At 41.5% G+C, this 17488-nt stretch overlaps 28 non-coding genes across 28 annotated transcripts; 15 read left to right on the top strand and 13 right to left on the bottom strand.

Moving 5' to 3' along the window:
- The first annotated feature begins 178 nt into the window (after positions 1–178).
- On the top strand, positions 179–288 carry TRNAL-CAA (transfer RNA leucine (anticodon CAA)). Its single transcript has 2 exons — positions 179–216; positions 243–288. It is a non-coding gene; the product is annotated as a tRNA-Leu (tRNA).
- A 762-nt stretch (positions 289–1050) lies between these two features.
- TRNAR-UCG (transfer RNA arginine (anticodon UCG)) lies at positions 1051–1123 on the bottom strand. Its single transcript has one exon. It is a non-coding gene; the product is annotated as a tRNA-Arg (tRNA).
- Positions 1124–1398: 275 nt separating this feature from the next.
- Positions 1399–1508, top strand: TRNAL-CAA (transfer RNA leucine (anticodon CAA)). Its single transcript has 2 exons — positions 1399–1436; positions 1463–1508. It is a non-coding gene; the product is annotated as a tRNA-Leu (tRNA).
- Positions 1509–2261: 753 nt separating this feature from the next.
- Positions 2262–2334, bottom strand: TRNAR-UCG (transfer RNA arginine (anticodon UCG)). The gene has a single exon. It is a non-coding gene; the product is annotated as a tRNA-Arg (tRNA).
- Positions 2335–2609: 275 nt separating this feature from the next.
- TRNAL-CAA (transfer RNA leucine (anticodon CAA)) lies at positions 2610–2719 on the top strand. The gene is made up of 2 exons: positions 2610–2647; positions 2674–2719. It is a non-coding gene; the product is annotated as a tRNA-Leu (tRNA).
- A 762-nt stretch (positions 2720–3481) lies between these two features.
- Positions 3482–3554, bottom strand: TRNAR-UCG (transfer RNA arginine (anticodon UCG)). The gene has a single exon. It is a non-coding gene; the product is annotated as a tRNA-Arg (tRNA).
- Positions 3555–3828: 274 nt separating this feature from the next.
- TRNAL-CAA (transfer RNA leucine (anticodon CAA)) lies at positions 3829–3938 on the top strand. Its single transcript has 2 exons — positions 3829–3866; positions 3893–3938. It is a non-coding gene; the product is annotated as a tRNA-Leu (tRNA).
- A 762-nt stretch (positions 3939–4700) lies between these two features.
- TRNAR-UCG (transfer RNA arginine (anticodon UCG)) lies at positions 4701–4773 on the bottom strand. Its single transcript has one exon. It is a non-coding gene; the product is annotated as a tRNA-Arg (tRNA).
- A 275-nt stretch (positions 4774–5048) lies between these two features.
- On the top strand, positions 5049–5158 carry TRNAL-CAA (transfer RNA leucine (anticodon CAA)). The gene is made up of 2 exons: positions 5049–5086; positions 5113–5158. It is a non-coding gene; the product is annotated as a tRNA-Leu (tRNA).
- A 762-nt stretch (positions 5159–5920) lies between these two features.
- Positions 5921–5993, bottom strand: TRNAR-UCG (transfer RNA arginine (anticodon UCG)). Its single transcript has one exon. It is a non-coding gene; the product is annotated as a tRNA-Arg (tRNA).
- Positions 5994–6268: 275 nt separating this feature from the next.
- Positions 6269–6378, top strand: TRNAL-CAA (transfer RNA leucine (anticodon CAA)). The gene is made up of 2 exons: positions 6269–6306; positions 6333–6378. It is a non-coding gene; the product is annotated as a tRNA-Leu (tRNA).
- A 762-nt stretch (positions 6379–7140) lies between these two features.
- Positions 7141–7213, bottom strand: TRNAR-UCG (transfer RNA arginine (anticodon UCG)). The gene has a single exon. It is a non-coding gene; the product is annotated as a tRNA-Arg (tRNA).
- A 275-nt stretch (positions 7214–7488) lies between these two features.
- Positions 7489–7598, top strand: TRNAL-CAA (transfer RNA leucine (anticodon CAA)). The gene is made up of 2 exons: positions 7489–7526; positions 7553–7598. It is a non-coding gene; the product is annotated as a tRNA-Leu (tRNA).
- A 762-nt stretch (positions 7599–8360) lies between these two features.
- On the bottom strand, positions 8361–8433 carry TRNAR-UCG (transfer RNA arginine (anticodon UCG)). The gene has a single exon. It is a non-coding gene; the product is annotated as a tRNA-Arg (tRNA).
- A 275-nt stretch (positions 8434–8708) lies between these two features.
- Positions 8709–8818, top strand: TRNAL-CAA (transfer RNA leucine (anticodon CAA)). Its single transcript has 2 exons — positions 8709–8746; positions 8773–8818. It is a non-coding gene; the product is annotated as a tRNA-Leu (tRNA).
- A 411-nt stretch (positions 8819–9229) lies between these two features.
- Positions 9230–9339, top strand: TRNAL-CAA (transfer RNA leucine (anticodon CAA)). Its single transcript has 2 exons — positions 9230–9267; positions 9294–9339. It is a non-coding gene; the product is annotated as a tRNA-Leu (tRNA).
- A 182-nt stretch (positions 9340–9521) lies between these two features.
- Positions 9522–9594, bottom strand: TRNAR-UCG (transfer RNA arginine (anticodon UCG)). Its single transcript has one exon. It is a non-coding gene; the product is annotated as a tRNA-Arg (tRNA).
- Positions 9595–10741: 1147 nt separating this feature from the next.
- TRNAR-UCG (transfer RNA arginine (anticodon UCG)) lies at positions 10742–10814 on the bottom strand. Its single transcript has one exon. It is a non-coding gene; the product is annotated as a tRNA-Arg (tRNA).
- Positions 10815–11088: 274 nt separating this feature from the next.
- TRNAL-CAA (transfer RNA leucine (anticodon CAA)) lies at positions 11089–11198 on the top strand. Its single transcript has 2 exons — positions 11089–11126; positions 11153–11198. It is a non-coding gene; the product is annotated as a tRNA-Leu (tRNA).
- Positions 11199–11960: 762 nt separating this feature from the next.
- On the bottom strand, positions 11961–12033 carry TRNAR-UCG (transfer RNA arginine (anticodon UCG)). The gene has a single exon. It is a non-coding gene; the product is annotated as a tRNA-Arg (tRNA).
- A 275-nt stretch (positions 12034–12308) lies between these two features.
- Positions 12309–12418, top strand: TRNAL-CAA (transfer RNA leucine (anticodon CAA)). Its single transcript has 2 exons — positions 12309–12346; positions 12373–12418. It is a non-coding gene; the product is annotated as a tRNA-Leu (tRNA).
- Positions 12419–13528: 1110 nt separating this feature from the next.
- Positions 13529–13638, top strand: TRNAL-CAA (transfer RNA leucine (anticodon CAA)). The gene is made up of 2 exons: positions 13529–13566; positions 13593–13638. It is a non-coding gene; the product is annotated as a tRNA-Leu (tRNA).
- Positions 13639–14400: 762 nt separating this feature from the next.
- TRNAR-UCG (transfer RNA arginine (anticodon UCG)) lies at positions 14401–14473 on the bottom strand. Its single transcript has one exon. It is a non-coding gene; the product is annotated as a tRNA-Arg (tRNA).
- A 275-nt stretch (positions 14474–14748) lies between these two features.
- TRNAL-CAA (transfer RNA leucine (anticodon CAA)) lies at positions 14749–14858 on the top strand. Its single transcript has 2 exons — positions 14749–14786; positions 14813–14858. It is a non-coding gene; the product is annotated as a tRNA-Leu (tRNA).
- Positions 14859–15620: 762 nt separating this feature from the next.
- TRNAR-UCG (transfer RNA arginine (anticodon UCG)) lies at positions 15621–15693 on the bottom strand. The gene has a single exon. It is a non-coding gene; the product is annotated as a tRNA-Arg (tRNA).
- Positions 15694–15967: 274 nt separating this feature from the next.
- Positions 15968–16077, top strand: TRNAL-CAA (transfer RNA leucine (anticodon CAA)). Its single transcript has 2 exons — positions 15968–16005; positions 16032–16077. It is a non-coding gene; the product is annotated as a tRNA-Leu (tRNA).
- Positions 16078–16839: 762 nt separating this feature from the next.
- On the bottom strand, positions 16840–16912 carry TRNAR-UCG (transfer RNA arginine (anticodon UCG)). The gene has a single exon. It is a non-coding gene; the product is annotated as a tRNA-Arg (tRNA).
- A 275-nt stretch (positions 16913–17187) lies between these two features.
- Positions 17188–17297, top strand: TRNAL-CAA (transfer RNA leucine (anticodon CAA)). The gene is made up of 2 exons: positions 17188–17225; positions 17263–17297. It is a non-coding gene; the product is annotated as a tRNA-Leu (tRNA).
- Positions 17298–17488: the final 191 nt, after the last annotated feature.

Below are 17488 nucleotides of genomic sequence, written 5' to 3'. Positions count from 1 at the left end.
TTTGGTAGTAAGGATCTGAAAAGTTTGACTTGGTGCCAAGGTCATGCTTTATGAAGTGCATTTGCAAAAGGGCCTAGGTGCAGAGTGTTAATACAGCTCCTTGACAGTGGTAATAAATCAACAGAGTACCACGAGTAGATGATATATCTAGAGGCAACCAAAAATATCGAAATGTCTTGTCAGGATGGCCGAGTGGTCTAAGGCGCCAGACTCAAGAAATGTTTCTTCACATTGTGTGGGTGTTCTGGTCTCCAAATGGAGGCATGGGTTCAAATCCCAGTTCTTACAAAAAGTTTACACATTTAGCTTGAACTAGAATGACCACTTCCATTGTGTTTTCATTTTACCATGTCACTGACAAGAAAACAAAAACAAAGAATCCCAAAACTTTGCAGATCCTTCATAAAGATCAAATTCTTCTGAAAACTCTGCTAGGCCATGCTGTAAAATCTCTTATTTCACGTGCAACTTTAGTCAGAAAAGTAAGTCTTGCTAGATCTCTTCACATTGGCCTGTATTGCATGTATAGTTATGTAAAACGTTACAAATAAGTGTCCATACACTTGAAAATCCAGTAATACACTGTTTCACCCTGCTCTGCACATACTCAGTTGCTCTCCCATTTTACGCATATTTGGGCACTGCTGAGTTTGGGGAGGCTCATCTATTGACAGCCTTAAAGCTCAATTAAACCCTCCTATCCTTTACAGCCAATGAAGCTGCTTCTGTTTAAACTGCAACGGCCATGGTGCTGCACATGTGATCAGTTATGACACCAGCCATTTGATGGTTTGACAGTTTGGTTGAGAACACAAGCAAATGTGACAGTTATCAATCCCGGGATTTCAGGATTCTAACTGTTTTTTGAAACTGTAAAATCAATTGGTTTAGCTCCACTTTATGATTTACTGCTGTTTGGGGGCTCTGGGCTTCAGCAAAATAGCAGCCTTTAGCAAGAAGCAAGTTGTTATGGGTAAAGTTGCGATTTAATTTAAAAGGAGCAAGAATTTGCAAGTAAAGGTCACAGGAACTGGAAAGCAGCATAGAAAACAACCACGAAGGGACTCGAACCCCCAATCTTCTGATCCGAAGTCAGGCGCCCTATCCATTAGGCCACGCAGTCTACAACAGGGTCACCATTTTTGTTTGTGGTGTGCGGATCAGCCAAACACTTGAAGATCACCTGGGACATCTTCTTCTACTTGCTTTGCTCAAGCAGATTTGGTAGAAAGGATCTGAAAAGTTTGACTTGGTGCCAAGGTCATGCTTTATGAAGTGCATTTGCAAAAGGGCCTAGGTGCAGAGTGTTAATACAGCTCCTTGACAGTGGTAATAAATCAACAGAGTACCACGAGAAGATGATATATCTAGAGGCAACCAAAAATATCAAAATGTCTTGTCAGGTTGGCCGAGTGGTCTAAGGCGCCAGACTCAAGAAATGTTTCTTCACATTGTGTGGGTGTTCTGGTCTCCAAATGGAGGCGTGGGTTCAAATCCCACTTCTGACAAAAAGATTACACGTTTACCTTGAACTAGAATGACCACTTCCACTGTGTTTTCATGCTACCATGTCACTGACAAGAAAACAAAAACAAAGAATCCCAAAACTTTGCAGATCCTTCATAAAGATCAAATTCTTCTGAAAACTCTGCTAGGCCATGCTGTAAAATCTCTTATTTCACGTGCAACTTTAGTCAGAAAAGTAAGTCTTGCTAGATCTCTTCACATTTGCATGTATAGTTATGTAAAACATTACAAATAGGTGTCCATACACTTGAAAATCCAGTAATACACTGTTTCACCCTGCTCTGCACATACTCAGTTGCTTTCCCATTTTACGCATATTTGGGCACTGCTGAGTTTGGGGAGGCTCATCTATTGACAGCCTTAAAGCTCAATTAAACCCTCCTATCCTTTACAGCCAATGAAGCTGCATCTGTTTAAACTGCAACGGCCATGGTGCTGCACATGTGATCAGTTATGACACCAGCCATTTGATGGTTTGACAGTTTGGTTGAGAACACAAGCAAATGTGACAGTTATCAATCCCGGGATTTCAGGATTCTAACTGTTTTTTGAAACTGTTAAATCAATTGGTTTAGCTCCACTTTATGATTTACTGCTGTTTGGGGGCTCTTGGCTTCAGCAAAATAGCAGCCTTTAGCAAGAAGCAAGTTGTTATGGGTAAAGTTGCGATTTAATTTAAAAGGAGCAAGAATTTGCAAGTAAAGGTCACAGGAACTGGAAAGCAGCATAGAAAACGACCACGAAGGGACTCGAACCCTCAATCTTCTGATCCGAAGTCAGACGCCTTATCCATTAGGCCACGCAGTCTGCCACTGGGCCACCATTTTTATTTGTGGTGTGCGAATCAGCCAAACACTTGAAGATCACCTGGGACATCTTCTTCTACTTGCTTTGCTCAAGCAGATTTGGTAGAAAGGATCTGAAAAGTTTGACTTGGTGCCAAGGTCATGCTTTATGAAGTGCATTTGCAAAAGGGCCTAGGTGCAGAGTGTTAATACAGCTCCTTGACAGTGGTAATAGATCAACAGAGTACCACGAGTAGATGATATATCTAGAGGCAACCAAAAATATCAAAATGTCTTGTCAGGGTGGCCGAGTGGTCTAAGGCGCCAGACTCAAGAAATGTTTCTTCACATTGTGTGGGTGTTCTGGTCTCTAAATGGAGGCGTGGGTTCAAATCCCACTTCTGACAAAAAGTTTACACATTTAGCTTGAACTAGAATGACCACTTCCACTGTGTTTTCATGCTACCATGTCACTGACAAGAAAACAAAAACAAAGAATCCCAAAACTTTGCAGATCCTTCATAAAGATCAAATTCTTCTGAAAACTCTGCTAGGCCATGCTGTAAAATCTCTTATTTCACGTGCAACTTTAGTCAGAAAAGTAAGTCTTGCTAGATCTCTTCACATTGGCCTGTTTTGCATGTATAGTTATGTAAAACATTACAAATAGGTGTCCATACACTTGAAAATCCAGTAATACACTGTTTCACCCTGCTCTGCACATACTCAGTTGCTCTTCCATTTTACGCATATTTGGGCACTGCTGAGTTTGGGGAGGCTCATCTATTGACAGCCTTAAAGCTCAATTAAACCCTCCTATCCTTTACAGCCAATGAAGCTGCTTCTGTTTAAACTGCAACGGCCATGGTACTGCACATGTGATCAGTTATGACACCAGCCATTTCATGGTTTGACAGTTTGGTTGAGAACACAAGCAAATGTGACAGTTATCAATCCCGGGATTTCAGGATTCTAACTGTTTTTTGAAACTGTTAAATCAATTGGTTTAGCTCCACTTTATGATTTACTGCTGTTTGGGGTCTCTGGGCTTCAGCAAAATAGCAGCCTTTAGCAAGAAGCAAGTTGTTATGGGTAAAGTTGCGATTTAATTTAAAAGGAGCAAGAATTTGCAAGTAAAGGTCACAGGAACTGGAAAGCAGCATAGAAAACGACCACGAAGGGACTCGAACCCCCAATCTTCTGATCCGAAGTCAGACGCCTTATCCATTAGGCCACGCAGTCTGCCACTGGGCCCCATTTTTATTTGTGGTGTGCGAATCAGCCAAACACTTGAAGATCACCTGGGACATCTTCTTCTACTTGCTTTGCTCAAGCAGATTTGGTAGAAAGGATCTGAAAAGTTTGACTTGGTGCCAAGGTCATGCTTTATGAAGTGCATTTGCAAAAGGGCCTAGGTGCAGAGTGTTAATACAGCTCCTTGACAGTGGTAATAGATCAACAGTGTACCACGAGTAGATGATATATCTAGAGGCAACCAAAAATATCAAAATGTCTTGTCAGGGTGGCCGAGTGGTCTAAGGCGCCAGACTCAAGAAATGTTTCTTCACATTGTGTGGGTGTTCTGGTCTCCAAATGGAGGCGTGGGTTCAAATCCCACTTCTGACAAAAAGTTTACACATTTAGCTTGAACTAGAATGACCACTTCCACTGTGTTTTCATGCTACCATGTCACTGACAAGAAAACAAAAACAAAGAATCCCAAAACTTTGCAGATCCTTCATAAAGATCAAATTCTTCTGAAAACTCTGCTAGGTCATGCTGTAAAATCTCTTATTTCACGTGCAACTTTAGTCAGAAAAGTAAGTCTTGCTAGATCTCTTCACATTGGCCTGTTTTGCATGTATAGTTATGTAAAACATTACAAATAGGTGTCCATACACTTGAAAATCCAGTAATACACTGTTTCACCCTGCTCTGCACATACTCAGTTGCTCTCCCATTTTACGCATATTTGGGCACTGCTGAGCTTGGGGAGGCTCATCTATTGACAGCCTTAAAGCTCAATTAAACCCTCCTATCCTTTACAGCCAATGAAGCTGCTTCTGTTTAAACTGCAACGGCCATGGTGCTGCACATGTGATCAGTTATGACACCAGCCATTTGATGGTTTGACAGTTTGGTTGAGAACACAAGCAAATGTGACAGTTATCAATCCCGGGATTTCAGGATTCTAACTGTTTTTTGAAACTGTTAAATCAATTGGTTTAGCTCCACTTTATGATTTACTGCTGTTTGGGGGCTCTTGGCTTCAGCAAAATAGCAGCCTTTAGCAAGAAGCAAGTTGTTATGGGTAAAGATGCGATTTAATTTAAAAGGAGCAAGAATTTGCAAGTAAAGGTCACAGGAACTGGAAAGCAGCATAGAAAACGACCACAAAGGGACTCGAACCCTCAATTTTCTGATCCGAAGTCAGACGCCTTATCCATTAGGCCACGCAGTCAGCCACTGGGCCACCATTTTTGTTTGTGGTGTGCGAATCAGCCAAACACTTGAAGATCACCTGGGACATCCTCTTCTACTTGCTTTGCTCAAGCAGATTTGGTAGAAAGGATCTGAAAAGTTTGACTTGGTGCCAAGGTCATGCTTTATGAAGTGCATTTGCAAAAGGGCCTAGGTGCAGAGTGTTAATACAGCTCCTTGACAGTGGTAATAAATCAACAGAGTACCACGAGTAGATGATATATCTAGAGGCAACCAAAAATATCGAAATGTCTTGTCAGGATGGCCGAGTGGTCTAAGGCGCCAGACTCAAGAAATGTTTCTTCACATTGTGTGGGTGTTCTGGTCTCCAAATGGAGGCGTGGGTTCAAATCCCACTTCTGACAAAAACTTTACACATTTAGCTTGAACTAGAATGACCACTTCCACTGTGTTTTCATGCTACCATGTCACTGACAAGAAAACAAAAACAAAGAATCCCAAAACTTTGCAGATCCTTCATAAAGATCAAATTCTTCTGAAAACTCTGCTAGGCCATGCTGTAAAATCTCTTATTTCACGTGCAACTTTAGTCAGAAAAGTAAGTCTTGCTAGATCTCTTCACATTGGCCTGTTTTGCATGTATAGTTATGTAAAACATTACAAATAGGTGTCCATACACTTGAAAATCCAGTAATACACTGTTTCACCCTGCTCTGCACATACTCAGTTGCTCTCCCATTTTACGCATATTTGGGCACTGCTGAGTTTGGGGAGGCTCATCTATTGACAGCCTTAAAGCTCAATTAAACCCTCCTATCCTTTACAGCCAATGAAGCTGCTTCTGTTTAAACTGCAACGGCCATGGTGCTGCACATGTGATCAGTTATGACACCAGCCATTTGATGGTTTGACAGTTTGGTTGAGAACACAAGCAAATGTGACAGTTATCAATCCCGGGATTTCAGGATTCTAACTGTTTTTTGAAACTGTTAAATCAATTGGTTTAGCTCCACTTTATGATTTACTGCTGTTTGGGGGCTCTTGGCTTCAGCAAAATAGCAGCCTTTAGCAAGAAGCAAGTTGTTATGGGTAAAGATGCGATTTAATTTAAAAGGAGCAAGAATTTGCAAGTAAAGGTCACAGGAACTGGAAAGCAGCATAGAAAACGACCACGAAGGGACTCGAACCCTCAATTTTCTGATCCGAAGTCAGACGCCTTATCCATTAGGCCACGCAGTCAGCCACTGGGCCACCATTTTTGTTTGTGGTGTGCGAATCAGCCAAACACTTGAAGATCACCTGGGACATCCTCTTCTACTTGCTTTGCTCAAGCAGATTTGGTAGTAAGGATCTGAAAAGTTTGACTTGGTGCCAAGGTCATGCTTTATGAAGTGCATTTGCAAAAGGGCCTAGGTGCAGAGTGTTAATACAGCTCCTTGACAGTGGTAATAAATCAACAGAGTACCACGAGTAGATGATATATCTAGAGGCAACCAAAAATATTGAAATGTCTTGTCAGGATGGCCGAGTGGTCTAAGGCGCCAGACTCAAGAAATGTTTCTTCACATTGTGTGGGTGTTCTGGTCTCCAAATGGAGGCGTGGGTTCAAATCCCACTTCTGACAAAAAGTTTACACATTTAGCTTGAACTAGAATGACCACTTCCACTGTGTTTTCATGCTACCATGTCACTGACAAGAAAACAAAAACAAAGAATCCCAAAACTTTGCAGATCCTTCATAAAGATCAAATTCTTCTGAAAACTCTGCTAGGCCATGCTGTAAAATCTCTTATTTCACGTGCAACTTTAGTCAGAAAAGTAAGTCTTGCTAGATCTCTTCACATTGGCCTGTTTTGCATGTATAGTTATGTAAAACATTACAAATAGGTGTCCATACACTTGAAAATCCAGTAATACACTGTTTCACCCTGCTCTGCACATACTCAGTTGCTCTCCCATTTTACGCATATTTGGGCACTGCTGAGTTTGGGGAGGCTCATCTATTGACAGCCTTAAAGCTCAATTAAACCCTCCTATCCTTTACAGCCAATGAAGCTGCTTCTGTTTAAACTGCAACGGCCATGGTGCTGCACATGTGATCAGTTATGACACCAGCCATTTGATGGTTTGACAGTTTGGTTGAGAACACAAGCAAATGTGACAGTTATCAATCCCGGGATTTCAGGATTCTAACTGTTTTTTGAAACTGTTAAATCAATTGGTTTAGCTCCACTTTATGATTTACTGCTGTTTGGGGGCTCTTGGCTTCAGCAAAATAGCAGCCTTTAGCAAGAAGCAAGTTGTTATGGGTAAAGATGCGATTTAATTTAAAAGGAGCAAGAATTTGCAAGTAAAGGTCACAGGAACTGGAAAGCAGCATAGAAAACCACCACGAAGGGACTCGAACCCTCAATCTTCTGATCCGAAGTCAGACGCCTTATCCATTAGGCCACGCAGTCTGCCACTGGGCCACCATTTTTGTTTGTGGTGTGCGAATCAGCCAAACACTTGAAGATCACCTGGGACATCTTCTTCTACTTGCTTTGCTCAAGCAGATTTGGTAGAAAGGATCTGAAAAGTTTGACTTGGTGCCAAGGTCATGCTTTATGAAGTGCATTTGCAAAAGGGCCTAGGTGCAGAGTGTTAATACAGCTCCTTGACAGTGGTAATAGATCAACAGAGTACCACGAGTATATGATATATCTAGAGGCAACCAAGAATAGCACAAAGTCTTGTCAGGATGGCCGAGTGGTCTAAGGCGCCAGACTCAAGAAATGTTTCTTCACATTGTGTGGGTGTTCTGGTCTCCAAATGGAGGCGTGGGTTCAAATCCCACTTCTGACAAGAAGTTTACACATTTAGCTTGAACTAGAATGACCACTTCCACTGTGTTTTCATGCTACCATGTCACTGACAAGAAAACAAAAACAAAGAATCCCAAAACTTTGCAGATCCTTCATAAAGATCAAATTCTTCTGAAAACTCTGCTAGGCCATGCTGTAAAATCTCTTATTTCACGTGCAACTTTAGTCAGAAAAGTAAGTCTTGCTAGATCTCTTCACATTGGCCTGTTTTGCATGTATAGTTATGTAAAACATTACAAATAGGTGTCCATACACTTGAAAATCCAGTAATACACTGTTTCACCCTGCTCTGCACATACTCAGTTGCTCTCCCATTTTACGCATATTTGGGCACTGCTGAGTTTGGGGAGGCTCATCTATTGACAGCCTTAAAGCTCAATTAAACCCTCCTATCCTTTACAGCCAATGAAGCTGCTTCTGTTTAAACTGCAACGGCCATGGTGCTGCACATGTGATCAGTTATGACACCAGCCATTTGATGGTTTGACAGTTTGGTTGAGAACACAAGCAAATGTGACAGTTATCAATCCCGGGATTTCAGGATTCTAACTGTTTTTTGAAACTGTTAAATCAATTGGTTTAGCTCCACTTTATGATTTACTGCTGTTTGGGGGCTCTTGGCTTCAGCAAAATAGCAGCCTTTAGCAAGAAGCAAGTTGTTATGGGTAAAGATGTGATTTAATTTAAAAGGAGCAAGAATTTGCAAGAAAAGGTCACAGGAACTGGAAAGCAGCATAGAAAACGACCACGAAGGGACTCGAACCCTCAATCTTCTGATCCGAAGTCAGACGCCTTATCCATTAGGCCACGCAGTCAGCCACTGGGCCACCATTTTTGTTTGTGGTGTGCGAATCAGCCAAACACTTGAAGATCACCTGGGACATCTTCTTCTACTTGCTTTGCTCAAGCAGATTTGGTAGTAAGGATCTGAAAAGTTTGACTTGGTGCCAAGGTCATGCTTTATGAAGTGCATTTGCAAAAGGGCCTAGGTGCAGAGTGTTAATACAGCTCCTTGACAGTGGTAATAAATCAACAGAGTACCACGAGTAGATGATATATCTAGAGGCAACCAAAAATATCAAAATGTCTTGTCAGGATGGCCGAGTGGTCTAAGGCGCCAGACTCAAGAAATGTTTCTTCACATTGTGTGGGTGTTCTGGTCTCCAAATGGAGGCGAGGGTTCAAATCCCACTTCTGACAAAAAGTTTACACATTTAGCTTGAACTAGAATTACCACTTCCACTGTGTTTTCATGCTAACATGTCACTGACAAGAAAACAAAAACAAAGAATCCCAAAACTTTGCAGATCCTTCATAAAGATCAAATTCTTCTGAAAACTCTGCTAGGCCATGCTGTAAAATCTCTTATTTCACGTGCAACTTTAGTCAGAAAAGTAAGTCTTGCTAGATCTCTTCACATTGGCCTGTTTTGCATGTATAGTTATGTAAAACATTACAAATAGGTGTCCATACACTTGAAAATCCAGTAATACACTGTTTCACCCTGCTCTGCACATACTCAGTTGCTCTCCCATTTTACGCATATTTGGGCACTGCTGAGTTTGGGGAGGCTCATCTATTGACAGCCTTAAAGAATACAAAAAATGTCTTGTCAGGATGGCCGAGTGGTCTAAGGCGCCAGACTCAAGAAATGTTTCTTCACATTGTGTGGGTGTTCTGGTCTCCAAATGGAGGCGTGGGTTCAAATCCCACTTCTGACAAAAAGTTTACACATTTAGCTTGAACTAGAATGACCACTTCCACTGTGTTGGGGGCTCTGGGCTTCAGCAAAATAGCAGCCTTTAGCAAGAAGCAAGTTGTTATGGGTAAAGTTGCGATTTAATTTAAAAGGAGCAAGAATTTGCAAGTAAAGGTCACAGGAACTAGAAAGCAGCATAGAAAACGACCACGAAGGGACTCGAACCCTCAACCTTCTGATCCGAAGTCAGACGCCTTATCCATTAGGCCACGCAGTCTGCCTCTGGGCCACCATTTTTGTTTGTGGTGTTCGAATCAGCCAAACACTTGAAGATCACCTGGGACATCTTCTTCTACTTGCTTTGCTCAAGCAGATTTGGTAGAAAGGATCTGAAAAGTTTGACTTGGTGCCAAGGTCATGCTTTATGAAGTGCATTTGCAAAAGGGCCTAGGTGCAGAGTGTTAATACAGCTCCTTGACAGTGGTAATAGATCAACAGAGTACTAAGAGTAGATAATATTTCTAGAGGCAACCGAAATCACCAAAATGTCTTGTCAGGATGGCTGAGTGGTCCAAGGCGCCAGCCTCAAGAAATGTTTCTTCACATTGTGTGGGTGTTCTGATCTCCAAATGGAGGCATGGGTTCAAATCCCAGTTCTGACAAAAAGTTTACACATTTAGCTTGAACTAGAATGACCACTTCCACTGTGTTTTCATTTTACCATGTCACTGACAAGAAAACAAAAACAAAGAATCCCAAAACTTTGCAGATCCTTCATAAAGATCAAATTCTTCTGAAAACTCTGCTAGGCCATGCTGTAAAATCTCTTATTTCACGTGCAACTTTAGTCAGAAAAGTAAGTCTTGCTAGATCTCTTCACATTGGCCTGTTTTGCATGTATAGTTATGTAAAACATTACAAATAGGTGTCCATACACTTGAAAATCCAGTAATACACTGTTTCACCCTGCTCTGCACATACTCAGTTGCTTTCCCATTTTACGCATATTTGGGCACTGCTGAGTTTGGGGAGGCTCATCTATTGACAGCCTTAAAGCTCAATTAAAACCTCCTATTCTTTACAGCCAATGAAGCTGCTTCTGTTTAAACTGCAACGGCCATGGTGCTGCACATGTGATCAGTTATGACACCAGCCATTTGATGGTTTGACAGTTTGGTTGAGAACACAAGCAAATGTGACAGTTATCAATCCCGGGATTTCAGGATTCTAACTGTTTTTTGAAACTGTTAAATCAATTGGTTTAGCTCCACTTTATGATTTACTGCTGTTTGGGGGCTCTTGGCTTCAGCAAAATAGCAGCCTTTAGCAAGAAGCAAGTTGTTATGGGTAAAGTTGCGATTTAATTTAAAAGGAGCAAGAATTTGCAAGTAAAGGTCACAGGAACTGGAAAGCAGCATAGAAAACGACCACGAAGGGACTCGAACCCTCAATCTTCTGATCCGAAGTCAGACGCCTTATCCATTAGGCCACGCAGTCTTCACAAGGCCACCATTCTTGTTTGTGGTGTGCGAATCAGCCAAACACTTGAAGATCACCTGGGACATCTTCTTCTACTTTCTTTGCTTAAGCAGATTTGGTAGAAAGGATCTGAAAAGTTTGACTTGGTGCCAAGGTCATGCTTTATGAAGTGCATTTGCAAAAGGGCCTAGGTGAAGAGTGTTAATACAGCTCCTTGACAGTGGTAATAGATCAACAGAGTACCACGAGTAGATGATATATCTAGAGGCAACCAAAAATATCAAAATGTCTTGTCAGGATGGCCGAGTGGTCTAAGGCGCCAGACTCAAGAAATGTTTCTTCACATTGTGTGGGTGTTCTTGTCTCCAAATGGAGGCGTGGGTTCAAATCTCACTTCTGACAAAAAGTTTACACATTTAGCTTGAACTAGAATGACCACTTCCACTGTGTTTTCATGCTACCATGTCACTGACAAGAAAACAAAAACAAAGAATCCCAAAACTTTGCAGATCCTTCATAAAGATCAAATTCTTCTGAAAACTCTGCTAGGCCATGCTGTAAAATCTCTTATTTCACGTGCAACTTTAGTCAGAAAAGTAAGTCTTGCTAGATCTCTTCACATTGGCCTGTTTTGCATGTATAGTTATGTAAAACATTACAAATAAGTGTCCATACACTTGAAAATCCAGTAATACACTGTTTCACCCTGCTCTGCACATACTCAGTTGCTCTCCCATTTTACGCATATTTGGGCACTGCTGAGTTTGGGGAGGCTCATCTATTGACAGCCTTAAAGCTCAATTAAACCCTCCTATCCTTTACAGCCAATGAAGCTGCTTCTGTTTAAACTGCAACGGCAATGGTGCTGCACATGTGATCAGTTATGACACCAGCCATTTGATGGTTTGACAGTTTGGTTGAGAACACAAGCAAATGTGACAGTTATCAATCCCGGGATTTCAGGATTCTAACTGTTTTTTGAAACTGTTAAATCAATTGGTTTAGCTCCACTTTATGATTTACTGCTGTTTGGGGGCTCTGGGCTTCAGCAAAATAGCAGCCTTTAGCAAGAAGCAAGTTGTTATGGGTAAAGTTGCGATTTAATTTAAAAGGAGTAAGAATTTGCAAGGAAAGGTCACAGGAACTGAAAAGCAGCATAGAAAACGACCACGAAGGGACTCAAACCCTCAATTTTCTGATCCGAAGTCAGACGCCTTATCCATTAGGCCACGCAGTCCGCTGCAGGGCCACCATTTTTGTTTGTGGTGTGCGAATCAGCCAAACACTTGAAGATCACCTGGGACATCTTCTTCTACTTGCTTTGCTCAAGCAGATTTGGTAGAAAGGATCTGAAAAGTTTGACTTGGTGCCAAGGTCATGCTTTATGAAGTGCATTTGCAAAAGGGCCTAGGTGCAGAGTGTTAATACAGCTCCTTGACAGTGGTAATAGATCAACAGAGTACTAAGAGTAGATAATATTTCTAGAGGCAACCGAAACCATCAAAACGTCTTGTCAGGATGGCCGAGTGGTCCAAGGCGCCAGCCTCAAGAAATGTTTCTTCACATTGTGTGGGTGTTCTGGTCTCCAAATGGAGGCGTGGGTTCAAATCCCACTTCTGACAAAAAGTTTACACCTTTAGCTTGAACTAGAATGACCACTTCCACTGTGTTTTCATGCTACCATGTCACTGACAAGAAAACAAAAACAAAGAATCCCAAAACTTTGCAGATCCTTCACAAAGATCAAATTCTTCTGAAAACTCTGCTAGGCCATGCTGTAAAATCTCTTATTTCACGTGCAACTTTAGTCAGAAAAGTAAGTCTTGCTAGATCTCTTCACATTGGCCTGTTTTGCATGTATAGTTATGTAAAACATTACAAATAAGTGTCCATACACTTGAAAATCCAGTAATACACTGTTTCACCCTGCTCTGCACATACTCAGTTGCTCTCCCATTTTACGCATATTTGGGCACTGCTGAGTTTGGAGAAGCTAATCTATTGACAGCCTTAAAGCTCAATTAAACCTTCCTATCCTTTACAGCCAATGAAGCTGCTTCTGTTTAAACTGCAACGGCCATGGTGCTGCTCATGTGATCAGTTATGACACCAGCCATTTGATGGTTTGACAGTTTGGTTGAGAAAACAAGCAAATGTGACAGTTATCAGTCCCGGGATTTCAGGATTCTAACTGTTTTTTGACATTGTTAATTCAATTGGTTTAGCTCCGCTTTATGATTTACTGCTGTTTGGGGGCTCTGGGCTTCAGCAAAATAGCAGCCTTTAGCAAGAAGCAAGTTGTTATGGGTAAAGTTGCGATTTAATTTAAAAGGAGCAAGAATTTGCAAGGAAAGGTCACAGGAATTGGAAAGCAGCATAGAAAACGACGACGAAGGGACTCAAACCCCCAATCTTCTGATACGAAGTCAGACGCCTTATCCATTAGCCCACGCAGTCTACAACAAGGCCACCATTTTTGTTTGTGGTGTGCGGATCAGCCAAACACTTGAAGATCACCTGGGACATCTTCTTCTACTTGCTTTGCTCAAGCAGATTTGGTAGAAAGGATCTGAAAAGTTTGACTTGGTGCCAAGGTCATGCTTTATGAAGTGCATTTGCAAAAGGGCCTAGGTTCACAGTGTTAATACAGCTCCTTGACAGTGGTAATAGATCAACAGAGTACTAAGAGTAGATGATATTTCTAGAGGCAACCGAAAGCATCAAAAGGTCTTGTCAGGATGGCCGAGTGGTCTAAGGCGCCAGACTCAAGAAATGTTTCTTCACATTGTGTGGGTGTTCTGGTCTCCAAATGGAGGCATGGGTTCAAATCCTGTTTCTGACAAAAAGTTTACACATTTAGCTTGAACTAGAATGACCATTTCCACTGTGTTTTCATGCTACCATGTCACTGACAAGAAAACAAAAACAAAGAATCCCAAAACTTTGCAGATCCTTCATAAAGATCAAATTCTTCTGAAAACTCTGCTAGGCCATGCTGTAAAATCTCTTATTTCACGTGCAACTTTAGTCAGAAAAGTAAGTCTTGCTAGATCTCTTCACATTGGCCTGTTTTGCATGTATAGTTATGTAAAACATTACAAATAAGTGTCCATACACTTGAAAATCCAGTAATACACTGTTTCACCCTGCTCTGCACATACTCAGTTGCTCTCCCATTTTACGCATATTTGGGCACTGCTGAGTTTGGGGAGGCTCATCTATTGACAGCCTTAAAGCTCAATTAAACCCTCCTATCCTTTACAGCCAATGAAGCTGCTTCTGTTTAAACTGCAACGGCCATGGTGCTGCACATGTGATCAGTTATGACACCAGCCATTTGATGGTTTGACAGTTTGGTTGAGAACACAAGCAAATGTGACAGTTATCAATCCCGGGATTTCAGGATTCTAACTGTTTTTTGAAACTGTTAAATCAATTGGTTTAGCTCCACTTTATGATTTACTGCTGTTTGGGGGCTCTTGGCTTCAGCAAAATAGCAGCCTTTAGCAAGAAGCAAGTTGTTATGGGTAAAGTTGCGATTTAATTTAAAAGGAGCAAGAATTTGCAAGTAAAGGTCACAGGAACTGGAAATCAGCAGAGAAAACGACCACGAAGGGACTTGAACCCTCAATCTTCTGATCCGAAGTCAGACGCCTTATCCATTAGGCCACGCAGTCTGCCACCAGGCCACCATTTTTGTTTGTGGTGTGAGAATCAGCCAAACACTTGAAGATCACCTGGGACATCTTCTTCTACTTGCTTTGCTCAAGCAGATTTGGTAGAAAGGATCTGAAAAGTTTGACTTGGTGCCAAGGTCATGCTTTATGAAGTGCATTTGCAAAAGGGCCTAGGTGCAGAGTGTTAATACAGCTCCTTGACAGTGGTAATAGATCAACAGAGTACCACGAGTAGATGATATATCTAGAGGCAACCAAAAATATCAAAATGTCTTGTCAGGATGGCCGAGTGGTCTAAGGCACCAGACTCAAGAAATGTTTCTTCACATTGTGTGGGTGTTCTGGTCTCCAAATGGAGGCGTGGGTTCAAATCCCACTTCTGACAAAAAGTTTACACATTTAGCTTGAACTAGAATGACCACTTCCACTGTGTTTTCATGCTACCATGTCACTGACAAGAAAACAAAAACAAAGAATCCCAAAACTTTGCAGATCCTTCATAAAGATCAAATTCTTCTGAAAACTCTGCTAGGCCATGCTGTAAAATCTCTTATTTCACGTGCAACTTTAGTCAGAAAAGTAAGTCTTGCTAGATCTCTTCACATTGGCCTGTTTTGCATGTATAGTTATGTAAAACATTACAAATAGGTGTCCATACACTTGAAAATCCAGTAATACACTGTTTCACCCTGCTCTGCACATACTCAGTTGCTCTCCCATTTTACGCATATTTGGGCACTGCTGAGTTTGGGGGGGCTCATCTATTGACAGCCTTAAAGCTCAATTAAACCCTCCTATCCTTTACAGCCAATGAAGCTGCTTCTGTTTAAACTGCAACGGCCATGGTACTGCACATGTGATCAGTTATGACACCAGCCATTTGATGGTTTGACAGTTTGGTTGAGAACACAAGCAAATGTGACAGTTATCAATCCCGGGATTTCAGGATTCTAACTGTTTTTTGAAACTGTTAAATCAATTGGTTTAGCTCCACTTTATGATTTACTGCTGTTTGGGGTCTCTGGGCTTCAGCAAAATAGCAGCCTTTAGCAAGAAGCAAGTTGTTATGGGTAAAGTTGCGATTTAATTTAAAAGGAGCAAGAATTTGCAAGTAAAGGTCACAGGAACTGGAAAGCAGCATAGAAAACAACCACGAAGGGACTCGAACCCTCAATCTTCTGATCCGAAGTCAGACGCCTTATCCATTAGGCCACGCAGTCTGCCACTGGGCCACCATTTTTATTTGTGGTGTGCGAATCAGCCAAACACTTGAAGATCACCTGGGACATCTTCTTCTACTTGCTTTGCTCAAGCAGATTTGGTAGAAAGGATCTGAAAAGTTTGACTTGGTGCCAAGGTCATGCTTTATGAAGTGCATTTGCAAAAGGGCCTAGGTGCAGAGTGTTAATACAGCTCCTTGACAGTGGTAATAGATCAACAGAGTACCACGAGTAGATGATATATCTAGAGGCAACCAAAATATCAAAATGTCTTGTCAGGGTGGCCGAGTGGTCTAAGGCGCCAGACTCAAGAAATGTTTCTTCACATTGTGTGGGTGTTCTGGTCTCCAAATGGAGGCGTGGGTTCAAATCCCACTTCTGACAAAAAGTTTACACATTTAGCTTGAACTAGAATGACCACTTCCACTGTGTTTTCATGCTACCATGTCACTGACAAGAAAACAAAAACAAAGAATCCCAAAACTTTGCAGATCCTTCATAAAGATCAAATTCTTCTGAAAACTCTGCTAGGCCATGCTGTAAAATCTCTTATTTCACGTGCAACTTTAGTCAGAAAAGTAAGTCTTGCTAGATCTCTTCACATTGGCCTGTTTTGCATGTATAGTTATGTAAAACATTACAAATAGGTGTCCATACACTTGAAAATCCAGTAATACACTGTTTCACCCTGCTCTGCACATACTCAGTTGCTCTCCCATTTTACGCATATTTGGGCACTGCTGAGTTTGGGGAGGCTCATCTATTGACAGCCTTAAAGCTCAATTAAACCCTCCTATCCTTTACAGCCAATGAAGCTGCTTCTGTTTAAACTGCAACGGCCATGGTACTGCACATGTGATCAGTTATGACACCAGCCATTTGATGGTTTGACAGTTTGGTTGAGAACACAAGCAAATGTGACAGTTATCAATCCCGGGATTTCAGGATTCTAACTGTTTTTTGAAACTGTTAAATCAATTGGTTTAGCTCCACTTTATGATTTACTGCTGTTTGGGGTCTCTGGGCTTCAGCAAAATAGCAGCCTTTAGCAAGAAGCAAGTTGTTATGGGTAAAGTTGCGATTTAATTTAAAAGGAGCAAGAATTTGCAAGTAAAGGTCACAGGAACTGGAAAGCAGCATAGAAAACGACCACGAAGGGACTCGAACCCTCAATCTTCTGATCCGAAGTCAGACGCCTTATCCATTAGGCCACGCAGTCTGCCACTGGGCCACCATTTTTATTTGTGGTGTGCGAATCAGCCAAACACTTGAAGATCACCTGGGACATCTTCTTCTACTTGCTTTGCTCAAGCAGATTTGGTAGAAAGGATCTGAAAAGTTTGACTTGGTGCCAAGGTCATGCTTTATGAAGTGCATTTGCAAAAGGGCCTAGGTGCAGAGTGTTAATACAGCTCCTTGACAGTGGTAATAGATCAACAGAGTACCACGAGTAGATGATATATCTAGAGGCAACCAAAAATATCAAAATGTCTTGTCAGGGTGGCCGAGTGGTCTAAGGCGCCAGCCTCAAGAAATGTTTCTTCACATTGTGTGGGTGTTCAGGTCTCCAAATGGAGGCGTGGGTTCAAATCCCACTTCTGACAAAAAGTTTACACATTTAGCTTGAACTAGAATGACCACTTCCACTGTGTTTTCATGCTACCATGTCACTGACAAGAAAACAAAAACAAAGAATCCCAAAACTTTGCAGATCCTTCATAAAGATCATATTCTTCTGAAAACTCTGCTAGGCCATGCTGTAAAATCTCTTATTTCACGTGCAACTTTAGTCAGA

This window comes from Aquarana catesbeiana, linkage group LG12, assembly GCF_042186555.1.
Source record: "Aquarana catesbeiana isolate 2022-GZ linkage group LG12, ASM4218655v1, whole genome shotgun sequence".
Taxonomy (NCBI): Eukaryota; Metazoa; Chordata; class Amphibia; order Anura; family Ranidae; genus Aquarana; species Aquarana catesbeiana.
This window is presented reverse-complemented; position numbering and strand designations above follow the sequence as displayed.